The 5745-nt window shown below is 42.0% G+C and overlaps 1 pseudogene; it reads left to right on the forward strand.

Annotated features, from left to right (window-relative positions):
- Nucleotides 1–285: 285 nt before the first annotated feature.
- On the forward strand, nt 286–1138 carry LOC146805163 (large ribosomal subunit protein uL2m pseudogene; annotated as a pseudogene).
- The last annotated feature ends 4607 nt before the right edge of the window (nt 1139–5745 follow it).

Here is a 5745-nt window from a genome sequence, read left to right on the forward strand (position 1 = left end):
GTATAAAATCAGCAAGGAAAAAAACAGAGTTAACGATTTGAAATCCAAATGAAGGAGAAATAAAGAGCACTACAGAAATGAGATATCTGGGGATACATACAATCAGGGAGATATAGAAACTTGCTGCATCCAATTTTGAGAAAACCATCTAAAGAAGTGGGGAAATTCTTAAAAAGATGTCAGAATGGCTCTACTGCGAGTCACTTCCGGATTAACAGCAGGCGCCGGGTAGATCTGCCCCCTCCACTGCTGGGACCGGACCCACGCCCCCCTCATCAGTTGAGAATGGCAATGTCTGGGCTGAGCTGTGCCTTAAGGTGCCTAGGCTTAACTCTAGCACTCTCCTCCTGCTCAGCGCTGGGATCTGCTCCTCTGATCTTCTTATAGACAAATGGAAACGCAGCTCGATACCCACATGCTAAGGCCACGCCACTCAGAATACAGGTGGGAATCCATGGTATCAAACCGTGGAGATGTTGTCTGGAAAATAGAGAGAAAATACACTATCTGACCCATCTGGATGAAGAAAACAGCTGGAAGAGACCACACAGGAAGGATCTGTGTACCCTGCATTAGTGAAGGACACAAGCAGCGCTACCGCATGATAGACTTCCAGCAGCTGAATTACGAGCCTGAGAAGGAGAACGTCCCTTTCAGAGAGAAGGTGATCCAAGTTCACTATGACCCTTGCAGGTCAGCTGACATTGTTCTGGTGTCCGGAAGGAAACAGAAGCGATGGATCATAGCCACAGAAAACATGAAAGAAGGAGATCTCCCCACTACCTCAGGGCAGATTGGGAGAACGGCAGTGTCCACCAATAAAGGAGATTCTCATCCTCTTGGAGCTCTGCCTGTTGGCACCTTAATCAACAACCTGGAGCTGGCACCTGGCAAAGGAGCCCACTATATCCAAGCAGCAGGGACATGTGGCATTCTATTGAGGAAGGTGAATGGAATGGCCATTGTACAGATACCACCGAAACGACAGGTCCAGGTTCTGGAGAATTGCATGGCTATCGTTGGAAGGGTCTCCATCATTGACCACAAAAACCTAATTATTGGAAAGGCAGGAAGGAACTAGTGGTTGGGAAAGTGCCCATCAGGCAGACTACTGAGCAAGCGGTCCGCAAAGATTTGAAAACATGGCTTTTCAGGTTCGTCTCTTAATCTGTCTACTCTTGCCAAGTTCCTCTCACCTTCCGTTTGTCTTGTTTCAGTGCGGGGGTACACCGTTTGGTGTAACCATGAGCTCTACAAATGACGATGATGATGAAAATCTCCCACTGTCTATCTATGGGTGGGTTCATTTGGTGAAAATTTTCATGTTACTTAAAATCACCTTCCTGTTTGATAATATCCCCTTAATATTTTATAAAAAGCATTTTAGCATCACAGATGAAAATAAAATCCTTTATCTGGGCCAATAAGGGCGTGTGTCTCTCTTGGAAGAAGTTGAGGAGAAAGGTGGAGCAGTGGGGCTGGGGCTCCCAGACTTTCAGCTATATTGCTGGGCCTTTCAGCTTAAAAACAACAGAATGTTACTATCCAGCCCCAACGAAACCCTAGTGGGTGGAATGCACAGAGTAATGCTTGGTGGATTACCTAAGGAAGGCTTTCTTTCTAAAATTGGGGCTCCAAATACTTCAAGAGGGTCAGATTAAAATGCCTACAAGCAGCGTACAGAACTTTTTTCGAGGTTAGATCCCTTTTATGTATTGCGTACCACAGTAAGATGTCTAAGGGTATTCCCGAATTTATGCTTGACACTCTTACCGATCCCTTAGACAGAGTGGAATAAGTAGATGGGGACAGATGCTAGATGGTGGGCAGAATCTGCTATAGGAGTACTAAAATCAGAAGACAGGAGGGAAAATCTCCAGATTTAAAATAATCCAAGTAAACTCATGGCTAAAGACCCAGCACTGGACAAATGTGCAATTTAACCAAATGGAAATGACATTTAAGATCCATTGCCCGAGAAGAAGGAAGTGGCATTATGGCACTAATACTTACTCACAGCGGCCAATGAAAAGATGAGAGCACACTCTTCCGCATGGGATTGATACTTGCTCGATACGGAGATGGAAGAGTTATGGCAAGTATCTTTATCTACACTTTACATGGTAGTTAAATCTGCTGCATTAAGGAAGAACAACTTTTATACCCTTAATAGAGTCTACTGGACCCCGAAAAGGCTGGTGAAAAAAAGGGGAAGTGGTGACTCCAAATGCAGAAGAAATGAGGCCGACGATATGCACATGTTTGCTACTTGCCCGATGCTAGAAGAATTCTGGTTAGCTGTCAGTAAGACTATTTCCAACGTAATGGGTACCGAGGTGGAGGTAAGCACTGTCTTGATTATGTTTGGGATTAGGCAGCAAGACCTGAGGGGCTCGTGTCTGCACACAAAACAAAGAAAGTTGATGTTCTACCTAATTTTGATTGCAAGATGGAAAATCTGTAAGTTATGAACCCAAACCTCTGCTCCCTCTTGGCAGGCATGGAAAAAACTCAGTGGCCTTATTTGAGAAGATGGATAGGTGGGAGGATAAGATAAGAGTGGGGGGTGGCTGTTAGGACCTGCTGAATATATAATAATCATTATTATTTTTTTGTGACTGATCTGTCCGATGATTACATCTTCTCATAGCAGTGTGCCTAGGAAGCAAGTCATACCCGCAGTGGCCCAGTAATTCTTTATTGCGAGAAGAAGAATGTTCAATCCGCCAAGCACATTGGTCGCTACAATCCATAAGGTTCTTGTTGCTAAAGATTGGAGATAGTATGAGGACTTAAAAATATATACATATATCACAGCTACCTGCATTGAAAGTTTTAAAACCCTGATATCTCGTTTATAGTATGTGACTGGTGGCGCATGACTAAGGAAGCAATGTACACTGATGTTGTGGTTGCCTGCACGTACCTCTTGTGGCCTATCATAATAGTAAACTTGTACGGCCCTCTTTATTTGGCTTAAAGTTCCCGCGCAGGAGATTTTCTTCACATGTGATGTGACCCCGCCCTTTCTAATGAGAATACAGGAGTATTCATAGGTAGAGGACAGAAAGCATTGCACTGAACACAGGACGTTCCACATCTTGTGAAGTCGGCATGAGCATAGAGAGAGGACTGGACAATAAATTAGGGGTGAGCATGCCGGGAAACTCTGCTCCGCCAGCTGAACTTTTTCCAAACTCCAAAACTGCGGTTGACCCTTGGTCCAGCACCTCAATCCCTATTAGATAAATGTAAGAGTCCTGTGCAAAACACTTCCGAAGTCCGCCGCAGTAGGCCTCCACTGGAATCCAGACAAGAAATTCTAAGATAATGGAAGGTGCACCAGGAAAGGAGTCCAAACGTTAAACAGGAAGTCCTTTAAGTTTCTTTTATTCTTTATAGTAAAAAAGCAGTCAGACATCAGCCAACGCGTTTCGTTCTTTACAAAAGAACTTCTTCAGGGCTGAAACAATTTGACACAAGACAGCACATAAATATACACAAATACATATATAACCACAATAGTCAGAAAACAAAATGCATATAAAAACAAGTAACATCAAACACATAACAACAATTACATATATAAAAATATTAATCCATAATTCATAATTTAGTCAAAAACTAATAACATACCACTATATTGCACCAAATACCATAAATCCCGACTAGGCACCTAATCCTAATCATAACACTAATTTAAATAATCAATATAACACACACCACAACGTGCACCAACCAAAAAGATATTCAGCATAAATATAACACATAGTACATTTTTGAAGCATTTGTATTTATACATTTGTTTTAAAAAGTTAAAGTAAAGGAGAGTAATAACTAAGAATCGAAGGTTGAAAAGTAAAGGAGAGATTTCCCAAAAACGCCAGCGAAAATGGAATGTGGGAGCGAAAATCATCATAATAACACAGCGATGAAAGGCCTTATCATAGAGCCATATTTAAGTGTAGTATCCTATCAGTGTACAGAAGAAAGGGAAAGTATATATCCATATAGATGGTGATATAGATAAAAGTAAATGAGGAGAGACAACAGGTAAAGTAAGTTCTGCAGCACGTAATCATAATAGAGAGTCAAGATTCTCACCATTGAAAGTCAGTATCATTGGCAATGACAATGTCTAGTCACGGAAGTCAATTAACCAAGTCACTATTGAGAGCTCCTTATTACGAGTTCTAGTACATGAATAGCATTCACAACGATCTACAAGAAAAGGCACCACATATAGTGTTTAAGTATATATATATTTGCACAATCATAGTTCAAAACAGACCCCTATTAGAACGATATAGGAGAGAACAAAGCAAGGAGGCCTGGACGATTACCACGCAGTAGCAATTCCAGAATTCTCACCTTAAACAGAAGTATAAGCAAATCGTTGCAGGGTGTAGCTCAAAGTATATATATATATAAGTCACAGGGAATCCCATCTGGAGGCTCCCCAATAAGAGTTCCAGTTTGTCACTTCCAGCCCAAAATGTCTAAAAATAAGAACATCAGAGGTCGTGTTGTAAAAAGATGTAAAATGTACCCATAGTAGACCTCACTGCCAGTTCCAGAGTATTAGAGGGGAGTAGTATTAACATAACCACATTCAAACATGTGAGGAAAAATCACAATATCGGCGTCCATATCTAATTGTATCTAAAAGAGTAAAAAATCCTAAGTCCAAGCAACTCACTGAAGTCCTGGTCACCCAGGTGATAAGGTTGTTATCTGGGAGAATGACTAATGAGCGACATGTGTGCTCATCGGTAGACCCTATTCGTCTGCGATACCTCAAGTAACACTGCAGCGCAAGCGACAGAAATGACACAAACTAAAAGAAAGCATAGCAGGGCGTCTGTGTTGAGAGGCGCGTGTGGGTTGCCCGGCACTAAATAAACAAAACTCTTCGAAACGTGTGCAAAAAAACTACAAGAAAGGATTTATGACTTTGGCATTGCCAGGCATCTCTCGCCGACACCACGATAACGTACAAGGGTAGCATTGCACGGAAAATGAAAAAATTAACCATAATTAACAACTAAGCATGGGGCGCATATATGTCTAAAGTAACATACGGGTGACATGGAACTGCATAATCATAGCACATAGTGGTCGCTTAAAAATGCTGAGAGAAGAACCACTAATTTCATACAAATGTTACGAGAACAACCACAAGATTTGTTAAAAGGCATATCCGCCCATCTCTCCAGGCAGTATGAGAAACGTGCAGCTATAGCGTGGCACTGTGCAGTGGGGACCCAGGGGGAGCATGGCACGAGCCGGTGTCCCCCTGGGGTTTTTCGTGCTGTGGAACAATCCACATGGCACGATAGGTGCAGGTAGGTTTGGGGGGCGGGACTTGCAGGTAGGTATTAAATAGGTGTGGTTTTGGTGGGCGGGCACTCTTTGAGGCTAGGTAGCGGTTAATTTTTGTGACTCACCCTATATATATATATATATATATATATATATAGATATATATATATATATATATATCACAGAAGAAACCATAGGTTTCAGTGGTGTTATAGTTAGCTGGCCACTTCACTCAAAACCATAGATATTCCTCCGTTATAGTTAGTTCTGCTAGCTATAACTCGCGCACCCGCAATGCACTGTTGATGATGTCACATATTGCATAATTCATGACATGGTCAGTGACATCACTGATGACATCACTGATAACTTCACTGATGACATCAATGATGACATCATCCAGTGAATGGGGTTTAGTTTGAA

Source organism: Triturus cristatus, chromosome 8 (assembly GCF_964204655.1).
Source record: "Triturus cristatus chromosome 8, aTriCri1.1, whole genome shotgun sequence".
Taxonomy (NCBI): Eukaryota; Metazoa; Chordata; class Amphibia; order Caudata; family Salamandridae; genus Triturus; species Triturus cristatus.